The 15,348-nt window shown below is 51.9% G+C and overlaps 8 non-coding genes and 1 pseudogene across 8 annotated transcripts; all 9 read left to right on the forward strand.

Moving 5' to 3' along the window:
• Positions 1-1,246: 1,246 nt before the first annotated feature.
• On the forward strand, positions 1,247-1,363 carry LOC132812155 (5S ribosomal RNA). The gene has a single exon (XR_009643492.1). It is a non-coding gene; the product is annotated as a 5S ribosomal RNA (ribosomal RNA).
• A 1,532-nt stretch (positions 1,364-2,895) lies between these two features.
• LOC132812127 (5S ribosomal RNA) lies at positions 2,896-3,014 on the forward strand. Its single transcript, XR_009643465.1, has one exon. It is a non-coding gene; the product is annotated as a 5S ribosomal RNA (ribosomal RNA).
• A 1,530-nt stretch (positions 3,015-4,544) lies between these two features.
• On the forward strand, positions 4,545-4,663 carry LOC132812139 (5S ribosomal RNA). The gene has a single exon (XR_009643476.1). It is a non-coding gene; the product is annotated as a 5S ribosomal RNA (ribosomal RNA).
• Positions 4,664-6,191: 1,528 nt separating this feature from the next.
• Positions 6,192-6,305, forward strand: LOC132812153 (5S ribosomal RNA). The gene has a single exon (XR_009643490.1). It is a non-coding gene; the product is annotated as a 5S ribosomal RNA (ribosomal RNA).
• A 1,529-nt stretch (positions 6,306-7,834) lies between these two features.
• LOC132812162 (5S ribosomal RNA) lies at positions 7,835-7,947 on the forward strand (annotated as a pseudogene).
• A 1,538-nt stretch (positions 7,948-9,485) lies between these two features.
• On the forward strand, positions 9,486-9,604 carry LOC132812150 (5S ribosomal RNA). The gene has a single exon (XR_009643487.1). It is a non-coding gene; the product is annotated as a 5S ribosomal RNA (ribosomal RNA).
• Positions 9,605-11,139: 1,535 nt separating this feature from the next.
• LOC132812161 (5S ribosomal RNA) lies at positions 11,140-11,258 on the forward strand. The gene has a single exon (XR_009643493.1). It is a non-coding gene; the product is annotated as a 5S ribosomal RNA (ribosomal RNA).
• Positions 11,259-12,792: 1,534 nt separating this feature from the next.
• LOC132812167 (5S ribosomal RNA) lies at positions 12,793-12,911 on the forward strand. The gene has a single exon (XR_009643494.1). It is a non-coding gene; the product is annotated as a 5S ribosomal RNA (ribosomal RNA).
• A 1,527-nt stretch (positions 12,912-14,438) lies between these two features.
• LOC132812128 (5S ribosomal RNA) lies at positions 14,439-14,557 on the forward strand. The gene has a single exon (XR_009643466.1). It is a non-coding gene; the product is annotated as a 5S ribosomal RNA (ribosomal RNA).
• The last annotated feature ends 791 nt before the right edge of the window (positions 14,558-15,348 follow it).

Below are 15,348 nucleotides of genomic sequence, written 5' to 3' on the forward strand. Positions count from 1 at the left end.
AGAGCCTGCACCACCATTCAATATGATCATGGCTGATCATCCTTAATCAGTATCCTGTTCCTGCCTTATCTCCGTAACCCTTGATTCACTATCCTTGAGAGCTCTATGCAACTCTTTCTAAATGAATCCAGAGACTGGGCCTCCACTGCCCTCCGGGGCAGAGCATTCCACACAGCCACCACTCTCTGGGTGAAGAAGTTTCTCCTCATCTCTGTCCTAAATGGTCTACCCCGTAATTTTAAGCAGTGTCCTCTGTTTCGGCACTCACCCAGCAGCGAAACATGTTTCCTGCCGCCAGAGTGTCAATCCTTTGATGATCCTGAAATTCCAAATCAATCCCCTCTCAGTCTTCTAAACTCGAGGGTACACAAAAGCCAGTCGCTCCAGTCTTTCAGTGTAAGGTAATCCCGCCAGTCCAGGATGACCTGGTGAACCTACGCTGCTTTCCCTCAATAGCCAGAATCAAATCTGGAGAGCAGAACTGCACACAGTAACCCATGTGGTCTCACCAGGGCCCTGTCAGCTGCAAATGAACCTCTTTGCTTCTATACTCCATCCCTCTTGTTATGAAGGCCAGCATCTATTAGCCTTCTTCACTACCTGCTGTACCTGCATGCTTACCTTCATTGAGTGTGTACAGGAACCCCCAGATCTCTCTGTCCTGCCCTTGACCTAAATTGATTCCATTAGGTAGTAATCTGCCTTCCACCAAAGTGGGTAACCATTGATTTATCCACATTAAATTGCATCTGGCCACTCACCTAACTTGTCCAGGTCACCCTGTAATCTGCTAACATCCTGATGACATTTCACCCTGCCAGCCAGCTTAGTATCATCAGCAAATTTGCTAATGTTATGGCTAATAGCATCTTGTAGATGGTTAAGATATATGGTAAAAAGCTGCGGTGCCAGTAGTGATCCCTGCGGTACCCCCCTGGCCACTGCCTGCCATTGGGAAAGGGAGGCGTGGAGGAGTGCGGAAGGATGAGAGAATGCAGGCTGCAGCCTGATGAAGCAGGGGGAGGGCTTGCAGTTGCCTGCGTGGGGATGTGGGAGACTACAGGAGCCGGTGGGCAAGGCTGGCTGAAAGGCAGCTGGAGGGACGGAGGGAGGGAAGCACGCACAGAGGAGGAGAGCAAAGAGAAAAAAAAGAGAAAAAAAAAACAAAGGGGATAAAGAGAAAGAGCAGCAAAGAAAATGTGGCTGGCCAGCACGCCTTGAAGTAGGGAGAAAAGGAAGGGGCCGTGCCTACGGCCATACTAGTCTGAAAACGCCCGATCTCGTCTTCTCGGAAGCTAAGCAGACTCAGGCCTGGTTAGTACTTGGATGGGAGACCGCCTGGGAATACCAGGTGCAGTAGGCTTTTTCCGCCAGCAGGGGCTGCTCAAGTCACCCCTCTGCACTTGTGTTGTGCCACGCAATGGAGCGGCAGGTTATTTTTGCTGCTGCTGCTGCTGCTGCCTGCTGCGTGCCGGCCATCAGTCGCCTGCAGGCACCAGACAGGGAGGGGAGGAGAGCGGAGCGCTGCCGAAATCAGCGAGAAAGACGGAAAGAAAGGGATTGGGGCTGCACGCTGTCTGCGGGTGGCAGTCAGGAAAGGAGGACAATAGGTGCAGGAGTTGGCCATTCTGCCTTTCGAGCCTGCACCACCATTCAATATGATCATGGCTGATCATCCTTAATCAGTATCCTGTTCCTGCCTTATCTCCGTAACCCTTGATTCCACTATCCTTGAGAGCTCTATGCAACTCTTTCTTAAATGAATCCAGAGACTGGGCCTCCACTGCCCTCTGGGGCAGAGCATTCCACACAGCCACCACTCTCTGGGTGAAGAAGTTTCTCCTCATCTCTGTCCTAAATGGTCTACCCCGTATTTTTAAGCAGTGTCCTCTGTTTCGGCACTCACCCAGCAGCGGAAACATGTTTCCTGCCGCCAGAGTGTCCAATCCTTTGATGATCTGAAATGTCTCAATCAGATCCCCTCTCAGTCTTCTAAACTCGAGGGTACACACAAGCCCAGTCGCTCCAGTCTTTCAGTGTAAGGTAATCCCGCCAGTCCAGGAATTGACCTGGTGAACCTACGCTGCATTCCCTCAATAGCCAGAATCAAATCTGGAGAGCAGAACTGCACACAGTACTCCAGGTGTGGTCTCACCAGGGCCCTGTACAGCTGCAAAAGAACCTCTTTGCTTCTATACTCCATCCCTCTTGTTATGAAGGCCAGCATGCTATTAGCCTTCTTCACTACCTGCTGTACCTGCATGCTTACCTTCATTGAGTGGTGTACAGGAACCCCCAGATCTCTCTGTCCTGCCCCTTGACCTAAATTGATTCCATTTAGGTAGTAATCTGCCTTCCACCAAAGTGGGTAACCATTGATTTATCCACATTAAATTGCATCTGGCCACTCACCTAACTTGTCCAGGTCACCCTGTAATCTGCTAACATCCTGATGACATTTCACCCTGCCAGCCAGCTTAGTATCATCAGCAAATTTGCTAATGTTATGGCTAATAGCATCTTGTAGATGGTTAAGATATATGGTAAAAAGCTGCGGTGCCAGTAGTGATCCCTGCGGTACCCCCCTGGCCACTGCCTGCCATTGGGAAAGGGAGGCGTGGAGGAGTGCGGAAGGATGAGAGAATGCAGGCTGCAGCCTGATGAAGCAGGGAGGGCTTGCAGTTGGCCTGCGTGGGGATGTGGGAGACTACAGGAGCCTGGTGGGCAAGGGCTGGCTGAAAGGCAGCTGGAGGGACGGAGGGAGGGAAGCACGCACAGAGGAGGAAGAGCAAAGAGAAAAGAAAAAAAAAAACAAAGGGGATAAAGAGAAAGAGCAGCAAAGAAAATGTGGCTGGCCAGCACGCCTTGAAGTAGGGAGAAAAGGAAGGGGCCGTTGCCTACGGCCATACTAGTCTGAAAACGCCCGATCTCGTCTGATCTCGGAAGCTAAGCAGACTCAGGCCTGGTTAGTACTTGGATGGGAGACCGCCTGGGAATACCAGGTGCAGTAGGCTTTTTCCGCCAGCAGGGGCTGCTCAAGTCACCCCTCTGCACTTGTGTTGTGCCACGCAATGGAGCGGCAGGTTATTTTTGCTGCTGCTGCTGCTGCTGTGCTGTGCCGGCCATCAGTCGCCTGCAGGCACCAGACAGGGAGGGGAGGAGAGCGGAGCGCTGCCGAAATCAGCGAGAAAGACGGAAAGAAAGGGATTGGGGCTGCACGCTGTCTGCGGGTGGCAGTCAGGAAAGGAGGACAATAGGTGCAGGAGTTGGCCATTCTGCCTTTCGAGCCTGCACCACCATTCAATATGATCATGGCTGATCATCCTTAATCAGTATCCTGTTCCTGCCTTATCTCCGTAACCCTTGATTCCACTATCCTTGAGAGCTCTATGCAACTCTTTCTTAAATGAATCCAGAGACTGGGCCTCCACTGCCCTCTGGGGCAGAGCATTCCACACAGCCACCACTCTCTGGGTGAAGAAGTTTCTCCTCATCTCTGTCCTAAATGGTCTACCCCGTATTTTTAAGCAGTGTCCTCTGTTTCGGCACTCACCCAGCAGCGGAAACATGTTTCCTGCCGCCAGAGTGTCCAATCCTTTGATGATCTGAAATGTCTCAATCAGATCCCCTCTCAGTCTTCTAAACTCGAGGGTACACACAAGCCCAGTCGCTCCAGTCTTTCAGTGTAAGGTAATCCCGCCAGTCCAGGAATTGACCTGGTGAACCTACGCTGCATTCCCTCAATAGCCAGAATCAAATCTGAGAGCAGAACTGCACACAGTACTCCAGGTGTGGTCTCACCAGGGCCCTGTACAGCTGCAAAAGAACCTCTTTGCTTCTATACTCCATCCCTCTTGTTATGAAGGCCAGCATGCTATTAGCCTTCTTCACTACCTGCTGTACCTGCATGCTTACCTTCATTGAGTGGTGTACAGGAACCCCCAGATCTCTCTGTCCTGCCCCTTGACCTAAATTGATTCCATTTAGGTAGTAATCTGCCTTCCACCAAAGTGGGTAACCATTGATTTATCCACATTAAATTGCATCTGGCCACTCACCTAACTTGTCCAGGTCACCCTGTAATCTGCTAACATCCTGATGACATTTCACCCTGCCAGCCAGCTTAGTATCATCAGCAAATTTGCTAATGTTATGGCTAATAGCATCTTGTAGATGGTTAAGATATATGGTAAAAAGCTGCGGTGCCAGTAGTGATCCCTGCGGTACCCCCCTGGCCACTGCCTGCCATTGGGAAAGGGAGGCGTGGAGGAGTGCGGAAGGATGAGAGAATGCAGGCTGCAGCCTGATGAAGCAGGGGGAGGGCTTGCAGTTGGCCTGCGTGGGGATGTGGGAGACTACAGGAGCCTGGTGGGCAAGGGCTGGCTGAAAGGCAGCTGGAGGGACGGAGGGAGGGAAGCACGCACAGAGGAGGAAGAGCAAAGAGAAAAGAGAAAAAAAAAACAAAGGGGATAAAGAGAAAGAGCAGCAAAGAAAATGTGGCTGGCCAGCACGCCTTGAAGTAGGGAGAAAAGGAAGGGGCCAGTGCCTACGGCCATACTAGTCTGAAAACGCCCGATCTCGTCTGATCTCGGAAGCTAAGCAGACTCAGGCCTGGTTAGTACTTGGATGGGAGACCGCCTGGGAATACCAGGTGCAGTAGGCTTTTTCCGCCAGCAGGGGCTGCTCAAGTCACCCCTCTGCACTTGTGTTGTGCCACGCAATGGAGCGGCAGGTTATTTTTGCTGCTGCTGCTGCTGCTGCTGCTGCCCGGCCATCAGTCGCCTGCAGGCACCAGACAGGGAGGGGAGGAGAGCGGAGCGCTGCCGAAATCAGCGAGAAAGACGGAAAGAAAGGGATTGGGCTGCACGCTGTCTGCGGGTGGCAGTCAGGAAAGGAGGACAATAGGTGCAGGAGTTGGCCATTCTGCCTTTCGGGCCTGCACCACCATTCAATATGATCATGGCTGATCATCCTTAATCAGTATCCTGTTCCTGCCTTATCTCCGTAACCCTTGATTCCACTATCCTTGAGAGCTCTATGCAACTCTTTCTTAAATGAATCCAGAGACTGGGCCTCCACTGCCCTCTGGGGCAGAGCATTCCACACAGCCACCACTCTCTGGGTGAAGAAGTTTCTCCTCATCTCTGTCCTAAATGGTCTACCCCGTATTTTTAAGCAGTGTCCTCTGTTTCGGCACTCACCCAGCAGCGGAAACATGTTTCCTGCCGCCAGAGTGTCCAATCCTTTGATGATCTGAAATGTCTCAATCAGATCCCCTCTCAGTCTTCTAAACTCGAGGGTACACACAAGCCCAGTCGCTCCAGTCTTTCAGTGTAAGGTAATCCCGTCAGTCCAGGAATTGACCTGGTGAACCTACGCTGCATTCCCTCAATAGCCAGAATCAAATCTGGAGAGCAGAACTGCACACAGTACTCCAGGTGTGGTCTCACCAGGGCCCTGTACAGCTGCAAAAGAACCTCTTTGCTTCTATACTCCATCCCTCTTGTTATGAAGGCCAGCATGCTATTAGCCTTCTTCACTACCTGCTGTACCTGCATGCTTACCTTCATTGAGTGGTGTACAGGAACCCCCAGATCTCTCTGTCCTGCCCCTTGACCTAAATTGATTCCATTTAGGTAGTAATCTGCCTTGCACCAAAGTGGGTAACCATTGATTTATCCACATTAAATTGCATCTGGCCACTCACCTAACTTGTCCAGGTCACCCTGTAATCTGCTAACATCCTGATGACATTTCACCCTGCCAGCCAGCTTAGTATCATCAGCAAATTTGCTAATGTTATGGCTAATAGCATCTTGTAGATGGTTAAGATATATGGTAAAAAGCTGCGGTGCCAGTAGTGATCCCTGCGGTACCCCCCTGGCCACTGCCTGCCATTGGGAAAGGGAGGCGTGGAGGAGTGCGGAAGGATGAGAGAATGCAGGCTGCAGCCTTATGAAGCAGGGGAGGGCTTGCAGTTGGCCTGCGTGGGGATGTGGGAGACTACAGGAGCCTGGTGGGCAAGGGCTGGCTGAAAGGCAGCTGGAGGGACGGAGGGAGGGAAGCACGCACAGAGGAGGAAGAGCAAAGAGAAAAGAGAAAAAAAAACAAAGGGGATAAAGAGAAAGAGCAGCAAAGAAAATGTGGCTGGCCAGCACGCCTTGAAGTAGGGAGAAAAGGAAGGGGCCGGTGCCTACGGCCATACTAGTCTGAAAACGCCCGATCTGATCTCGGAAGCTAAGCAGACTCAGGCCTGGTTAGTACTTGGATGGGAGACCGCCTGGGAATACCAGGTGCAGTAGGCTTTTTCCGCCAGCAGGGGCTGCTCAAGTCACCCCTCTGCACTTGTGTTGTGCCACGCAATGGAGCGGCAGGTTATTTTTGCTGCTGCTGCTGCTGCTGCTGTGCCGGCCATCAGTCGCCTGCAGGCACCAGACAGGGAGGGGAGGAGAGCGGAGCGCTGCCGAAATCAGCGAGAAAGACGGAAAGAAAGGGATTGGGGCTGCACGCTGTCTGCGGGTGGCAGTCAGGAAAGGAGGACAATAGGTGCAGGAGTTGGCCATTCTGCCTTTCGAGCCTGCACCACCATTCAATATGATCATGGCTGATCATCCTTAATCAGTATCCTGTTCCTGCCTTATCTCCGTAACCCTTGATTCCACTATCCTTGAGAGCTCTATGCAACTCTTTCTTAAATGAATCCAGAGACTGGGCCTCCACTGCCCTCTGGGGCAGAGCATTCCACACAGCCACCACTCTCTGGGTGAAGAAGTTTCTCCTCATCTCTGTCCTAAATGGTCTACCCCGTATTTTTAAGCAGTGTCCTCTGTTTCGGCACTCACCCAGCAGCGGAAACATGTTTCCTGCCGCCAGAGTGTCCAATCCTTTGATGATCTGAAATGTCTCAATCAGATCCCCTCTCAGTCTTCTAAACTCGAGGGTACACACAAGCCCAGTCGCTCCAGTCTTTCAGTGTAAGGTAATCCCGCCAGTCCAGGAATTGACCTGGTGAACCTACGCTGCATTCCCTCAATAGCCAGAATCAAATCTGGAGAGCAGAACTGCACACAGTACTCCAGGTGTGGTCTCACCAGGGCCCTGTACAGCTGCAAAAGAACCTCTTTGCTTCTATACTCCATCCCTCTTGTTATGAAGGCCAGCATGCTATTAGCCTTCTTCACTACCTGCTGTACCTGCATGCTTACCTTCATTGAGTGGTGTACAGGAACCCCCAGATCTCTCTGTCCTGCCCCTTGACCTAAATTGATTCCATTTAGGTAGTAATCTGCCTTCCACCAAAGTGGGTAACCATTGATTTATCCACATTAAATTGCATCTGGCCACTCACCTAACTTGTCCAGGTCACCCTGTAATCTGCTAACATCCTGATGACATTTCACCCTGCCAGCCAGCTTAGTATCATCAGCAAATTTGCTAATGTTATGGCTAATAGCATCTTGTAGATGGTTAAGATATATGGTAAAAAGCTGCGGTGCCAGTAGTGATCCCTGCGGTACCCCCCTGGCCACTGCCTGCCATTGGGAAAGGGAGGCGTGGAGGAGTGCGGAAGGATGAGAGAATGCAGGCTGCAGCCTGATGAAGCAGGGGGAGGGCTTGCAGTTGGCCTGCGTGGGGATGTGGGAGACTACAGGAGCCTGGTGGGCAAGGGCTGGCTGAAAGGCAGCTGGAGGGACGGAGGGAGGGAAGCACGCACAGAGGAGGAAGAGCAAAGAGAAAAGAGAAAAAAAAAACAAAGGGGATAAAGAGAAAGAGCAGCAAAGAAAATGTGGCTGGCCAGCACGCCTTGAAGTAGGGAGAAAAGGAAGGGGCCGGTGCCTACGGCCATACTAGTCTGAAAACGCCCGATCTCGTCTGGAAGCTAAGCAGACTCAGGCCTGGTTAGTACTTGGATGGGAGACCGCCTGGGAATACCAGGTGCAGTAGGCTTTTTCCGCCAGCAGGGGCTGCTCAAGTCACCCCTCTGCACTTGTGTTGTGCCACGCAATGGAGCGGCAGGTTATTTTTGCTGCTGCTGCTGCTGCTGCTGCTGCTGCTGTGCCGGCCATCAGTCGCCTGCAGGCACCAGACAGGGAGGGGAGGAGAGCGGAGCGCTGCCGAAATCAGCGAGAAAGACGGAAAGAAAGGGATTGGGGCTGCACGCTGTCTGCGGGTGGCAGTCAGGAAAGGAGGACAATAGGTGCAGGAGTTGGCCATTCTGCCTTTCGAGCCTGCACCACCATTCAATATGATCATGGCTGATCATCCTTAATCAGTATCCTGTTCCTGCCTTATCTCCGTAACCCTTGATTCCACTATCCTTGAGAGCTCTATGCAACTCTTTCTTAAATGAATCCAGAGACTGGGCCTCCACTGCCCTCTGGGGCAGAGCATTCCACACAGCCACCACTCTCTGGGTGAAGAAGTTTCTCCTCATCTCTGTCCTAAATGGTCTACCCCGTATTTTTAAGCAGTGTCCTCTGTTTCGGCACTCACCCAGCAGCGGAAACATGTTTCCTGCCGCCAGAGTGTCCAATCCTTTGATGATCTGAAATGTCTCAATCAGATCCCCTCTCAGTCTTCTAAACTCGAGGGTACACACAAGCCCAGTCGCTCCAGTCTTTCAGTGTAAGGTAATCCCGCCAGTCCAGGAATTGACCTGGTGAACCTACGCTGCATTCCCTCAATAGCCAGAATCAAATCTGGAGAGCAGAACTGCACACAGTACTCCAGGTGTGGTCTCACCAGGGCCCTGTACAGCTGCAAAAGAACCTCTTTGCTTCTATACTCCATCCCTCTTGTTATGAAGGCCAGCATGCTATTAGCCTTCTTCACTACCTGCTGTACCTGCATGCTTACCTTCATTGAGTGGTGTACAGGAACCCCCAGATCTCTCTGTCCTGCCCCTTGACCTAAATTGATTCCATTTAGGTAGTAATCTGCCTTGCACCAAAGTGGGTAACCATTGATTTATCCACATTAAATTGCATCTGGCCACTCACCTAACTTGTCCAGGTCACCCTGTAATCTGCTAACATCCTGATGACATTTCACCCTGCCAGCCAGCTTAGTATCATCAGCAAATTTGCTAATGTTATGGCTAATAGCATCTTGTAGATGGTTAAGATATATGGTAAAAAGCTGCGGTGCCAGTAGTGATCCCTGCGGTACCCCCCTGGCCACTGCCTGCCATTGGGAAAGGGAGGCGTGGAGGAGTGCGGAAGGATGAGAGAATGCAGGCTGCAGCCTGATGAAGCAGGGGGAGGGCTTGCAGTTGGCCTGCGTGGGGATGTGGGAGACTACAGGAGCCTGGTGGGCAAGGGCTGGCTGAAAGGCAGCTGGAGGGACGGAGGGAGGGAAGCACGCACAGAGGAGGAAGAGCAAAGAGAAAAGAGAAAAAAAAAACAAAGGGGATAAAGAGAAAGAGCAGCAAAGAAAATGTGGCTGGCCAGCACGCCTTGAAGTAGGGAGAAAAGGAAGGGGCCGGTGCCTACGGCCATACTAGTCTGAAAACGCCCGATCTCGTCTGATCTCGGAAGCTAAGCAGACTCAGGCCTGGTTAGTACTTGGATGGGAGACCGCCTGGGAATACCAGGTGCAGTAGGCTTTTTCCGCCAGCAGGGGCTGCTCAAGTCACCCCTCTGCACTTGTGTTGTGCCACGCAATGGAGCGGCAGGTTATTTTTGCTGCTGCTGCTGCTGCTGCTGCTGCTGTGCCGGCCATCAGTCGCCTGCAGGCACCAGACAGGGAGGGGAGGAGAGCGGAGCGCTGCCGAAATCAGCGAGAAAGACGGAAAGAAAGGGATTGGGGCTGCACGCTGTCTGCGGGTGGCAGTCAGGAAAGGAGGACAATAGGTGCAGGAGTTGGCCATTCTGCCTTTCGAGCCTGCACCACCATTCAATATGATCATGGCTGATCATCCTTAATCAGTATCCTGTTCCTGCCTTATCTCCGTAACCCTTGATTCCACTATCCTTGAGAGCTCTATGCAACTCTTTCTTAAATGAATCCAGAGACTGGGCCTCCACTGCCCTCTGGGGCAGAGCATTCCACACAGCCACCACTCTCTGGGTGAAGAAGTTTCTCCTCATCTCTGTCCTAAATGGTCTACCCCGTATTTTTAAGCAGTGTCCTCTGTTTCGGCACTCACCCAGCAGCGGAAACATGTTTCCTGCCGCCAGAGTGTCCAATCCTTTGATGATCTGAAATGTCTCAATCAGATCCCCTCTCAGTCTTCTAAACTCGAGGGTACACACAAGCCCAGTCGCTCCAGTCTTTCAGTGTAAGGTAATCCCGCCAGTCCAGGAATTGACCTGGTGAACCTACGCTGCATTCCCTCAATAGCCAGAATCAAATCTGGAGAGCAGAACTGCACACAGTACTCCAGGTGTGGTCTCACCAGGGCCCTGTACAGCTGCAAAAGAACCTCTTTGCTTCTATACTCCATCCCTCTTGTTATGAAGGCCAGCATGCTATTAGCCTTCTTCACTACCTGCTGTACCTGCATGCTTACCTTCATTGAGTGGTGTACAGGAACCCCCAGATCTCTCTGTCCTGCCCCTTGACCTAAATTGATTCCATTTAGGTAGTAATCTGCCTTGCACCAAAGTGGGTAACCATTGATTTATCCACATTAAATTGCATCTGGCCACTCACCTAACTTGTCCAGGTCACCCTGTAATCTGCTAACATCCTGATGACATTTCACCCTGCCAGCCAGCTTAGTATCATCAGCAAATTTGCTAATGTTATGGCTAATAGCATCTTGTAGATGGTTAAGATATATGGTAAAAAGCTGCGGTGCCAGTAGTGATCCCTGCGGTACCCCCCTGGCCACTGCCTGCCATTGGGAAAGGGAGGCGTGGAGGAGTGCGGAAGGATGAGAGAATGCAGGCTGCAGCCTTATGAAGCAGGGGGAGGGCTTGCAGTTGGCCTGCGTGGGGATGTGGGAGACTACAGGAGCCTGGTGGGCAAGGGCTGGCTGAAAGGCAGCTGGAGGGACGGAGGGAGGGAAGCACGCACAGAGGAGGAAGAGCAAAGAGAAAAGAGAAAAAAAAAACAAAGGGGATAAAGAGAAAGAGCAGCAAAGAAAATGTGGCTGGCCAGCACGCCTTGAAGTAGGGAGAAAAGGAAGGGGCCGGTGCCTACGGCCATACTAGTCTGAAAACGCCCGATCTCGTCTGATCTCGGAAGCTAAGCAGACTCAGGCCTGGTTAGTACTTGGATGGGAGACCGCCTGGGAATACCAGGTGCAGTAGGCTTTTTCCGCCAGCAGGGGCTGCTCAAGTCACCCCTCTGCACTTGTGTTGTGCCACGCAATGGAGCGGCAGGTTATTTTTGCTGCTGCTGCTGCTGCTGCTGCTGCTGCCCGGCCATCAGTCGCCTGCAGGCACCAGACAGGGAGGGGAGGAGAGCGGAGCGCTGCCGAAATCAGCGAGAAAGACGGAAAGAAAGGGATTGGGGCTGCACGCTGTCTGCGGGTGGCAGTCAGGAAAGGAGGACAATAGGTGCAGGAGTTGGCCATTCTGCCTTTCGAGCCTGCACCACCATTCAATATGATCATGGCTGATCATCCTTAATCAGTATCCTGTTCCTGCCTTATCTCCGTAACCCTTGATTCCACTATCCTTGAGAGCTCTATGCAACTCTTTCTTAAATGAATCCAGAGACTGGGCCTCCACTGCCCTCTGGGGCAGAGCATTCCACACAGCCACCACTCTCTGGGTGAAGAAGTTTCTCCTCATCTCTGTCCTAAATGGTCTACCCCGTATTTTTAAGCAGTGTCCTCTGTTTCGGCACTCACCCAGCAGCGGAAACATGTTTCCTGCCGCCAGAGTGTCCAATCCTTTGATGATCTGAAATGTCTCAATCAGATCCCCTCTCAGTCTTCTAAACTCGAGGGTACACACAAGCCCAGTCGCTCCAGTCTTTCAGTGTAAGGTAATCCCGCCAGTCCAGGAATTGACCTGGTGAACCTACGCTGCATTCCCTCAATAGCCAGAATCAAATCTGGAGAGCAGAACTGCACACAGTACTCCAGGTGTGGTCTCACCAGGGCCCTGTACAGCTGCAAAAGAACCTCTTTGCTTCTATACTCCATCCCTCTTGTTATGAAGGCCAGCATGCTATTAGCCTTCTTCACTACCTGCTGTACCTGCATGCTTACCTTCATTGAGTGGTGTACAGGAACCCCCAGATCTCTCTGTCCTGCCCCTTGACCTAAATTGATTCCATTTAGGTAGTAATCTGCCTTGCACCAAAGTGGGTAACCATTGATTTATCCACATTAAATTGCATCTGGCCACTCACCTAACTTGTCCAGGTCACCCTGTAATCTGCTAACATCCTGATGACATTTCACCCTGCCAGCCAGCTTAGTATCATCAGCAAATTTGCTAATGTTATGGCTAATAGCATCTTGTAGATGGTTAAGATATATGGTAAAAAGCTGCGGTGCCAGTAGTGATCCCTGCGGTACCCCCCTGGCCACTGCCTGCCATTGGGAAAGGGAGGCGTGGAGGAGTGCGGAAGGATGAGAGAATGCAGGCTGCAGCCTTATGAAGCAGGGGGAGGGCTTGCAGTTGGCCTGCGTGGGGATGTGGGAGACTACAGGAGCCTGGTGGGCAAGGGCTGGCTGAAAGGCAGCTGGAGGGACGGAGGGAGGGAAGCACGCACAGAGGAGGAAGAGCAAAGAGAAAAGAGAAAAAAAAAACAAAGGGGATAAAGAGAAAGAGCAGCAAAGAAAATGTGGCTGGCCAGCACGCCTTGAAGTAGGGAGAAAAGGAAGGGGCCGGTGCCTACGGCCATACTAGTCTGAAAACGCCCGATCTCGTCTGATCTCGGAAGCTAAGCAGACTCAGGCCTGGTTAGTACTTGGATGGGAGACCGCCTGGGAATACCAGGTGCAGTAGGCTTTTTCCGCCAGCAGGGGCTGCTCAAGTCACCCCTCTGCACTTGTGTTGTGCCACGCAATGGAGCGGCAGGTTATTTTTGCTGCTGCTGCTGCTGCTGCTGCCGGCCATCAGTCGCCTGCAGGCACCAGACAGGGAGGGGAGGAGAGCGGAGCGCTGCCGAAATCAGCGAGAAAGACGGAAAGAAAGGGATTGGGGCTGCACGCTGTCTGCGGGTGGCAGTCAGGAAAGGAGGACAATAGGTGCAGGAGTTGGCCATTCTGCCTTTCGAGCCTGCACCACCATTCAATATGATCATGGCTGATCATCCTTAATCAGTATCCTGTTCCTGCCTTATCTCCGTAACCCTTGATTCCACTATCCTTGAGAGCTCTATGCAACTCTTTCTTAAATGAATCCAGAGACTGGGCCTCCACTGCCCTCTGGGGCAGAGCATTCCACACAGCCACCACTCTCTGGGTGAAGAAGTTTCTCCTCATCTCTGTCCTAAATGGTCTACCCCGTATTTTTAAGCAGTGTCCTCTGTTTCGGCACTCACCCAGCAGCGGAAACATGTTTCCTGCCGCCAGAGTGTCCAATCCTTTGATGATCTGAAATGTCTCAATCAGATCCCCTCTCAGTCTTCTAAACTCGAGGGTACACACAAGCCCAGTCGCTCCAGTCTTTCAGTGTAAGGTAATCCCGCCAGTCCAGGAATTGACCTGGTGAACCTACGCTGCATTCCCTCAATAGCCAGAATCAAATCTGGAGAGCAGAACTGCACACAGTACTCCAGGTGTGGTCTCACCAGGGCCCTGTACAGCTGCAAAAGAACCTCTTTGCTTCTATACTCCATCCCTCTTGTTATGAAGGCCAGCATGCTATTAGCCTTCTTCACTACCTGCTGTACCTGCATGCTTACCTTCATTGAGTGGTGTACAGGAACCCCCAGATCTCTCTGTCCTGCCCCTTGACCTAAATTGATTCCATTTAGGTAGTAATCTGCCTTCCACCAAAGTGGGTAACCATTGATTTATCCACATTAAATTGCATCTGGCCACTCACCTAACTTGTCCAGGTCACCCTGTAATCTGCTAACATCCTGATGACATTTCACCCTGCCAGCCAGCTTAGTATCATCAGCAAATTTGCTAATGTTATGGCTAATAGCATCTTGTAGATGGTTAAGATATATGGTAAAAAGCTGCGGTGCCAGTAGTGATCCCTGCGGTACCCCCCTGGCCACTGCCTGCCATTGGGAAAGGGAGGCGTGGAGGAGTGCGGAAGGATGAGAGAATGCAGGCTGCAGCCTGATGAAGCAGGGGGAGGGCTTGCAGTTGGCCTGCGTGGGGATGTGGGAGACTACAGGAGCCTGGTGGGCAAGGGCTGGCTGAAAGGCAGCTGGAGGGACGGAGGGAGGGAAGCACGCACAGAGGAGGAAGAGCAAAGAGAAAAGAGAAAAAAAAAACAAAGGGGATAAAGAGAAAGAGCAGCAAAGAAAATGTGGCTGGCCAGCACGCCTTGAAGTAGGGAGAAAAGGAAGGGGCCGGTGCCTACGGCCATACTAGTCTGAAAACGCCCGATCTCGTCTGATCTCGGAAGCTAAGCAGACTCAGGCCTGGTTAGTACTTGGATGGGAGACCGCCTGGGAATACCAGGTGCAGTAGGCTTTTTCCGCCAGCAGGGGCTGCTCAAGTCACCCCTCTGCACTTGTGTTGTGCCACGCAATGGAGCGGCAGGTTATTTTTGCTGCTGCTGCTGCTGCTGCTGCTGCTGTGCCGGCCATCAGTCGCCTGCAGGCACCAGACAGGGAGGGGAGGAGAGCGGAGCGCTGCCGAAATCAGCGAGAAAGACGGAAAGAAAGGGATTGGGGCTGCACGCTGTCTGCGGGTGGCAGTCAGGAAAGGAGGACAATAGGTGCAGGAGTTGGCCATTCTGCCTTTCGAGCCTGCACCACCATTCAATATGATCATGGCTGATCATCCTTAATCAGTATCCTGTTCCTGCCTTATCTCCGTAACCCTTGATTCCACTATCCTTGAGAGCTCTATGCAACTCTTTCTTAAATGAATCCAGAGACTGGGCCTCCACTGCCCTCTGGGGCAGAGCATTCCACACAGCCACCACTCTCTGGGTGAAGAAGTTTCTCCTCATCTCTGTCCTAAATGGTCTACCCCGTATTTTTAAGCAGTGTCCTCTGTTTCGGCACTCACCCAGCAGCGGAAACATGTTTCCTGCCGCCAGAGTGTCCAATCCTTTGATGATCTGAAATGTCTCAATCAGATCCCCTCTCAGTCTTCTAAACTCGAGGGTACACACAAGCCCAGTCGCTCCAGTCTTTCAGTGTAAGGTAATCCCGCCAGTCCAGGAATTGACCTGGTGAACCTACGCTGCATTCCCTCAATAGCCAGAATCAAATCTGGAGAGCAGAACTGCACACAGTACTCCAGGTGTGGTCTCA

This window comes from Hemiscyllium ocellatum, unplaced genomic scaffold, assembly GCF_020745735.1.
Source record: "Hemiscyllium ocellatum isolate sHemOce1 unplaced genomic scaffold, sHemOce1.pat.X.cur. scaffold_2584_pat_ctg1, whole genome shotgun sequence".
Taxonomy (NCBI): Eukaryota; Metazoa; Chordata; class Chondrichthyes; order Orectolobiformes; family Hemiscylliidae; genus Hemiscyllium; species Hemiscyllium ocellatum.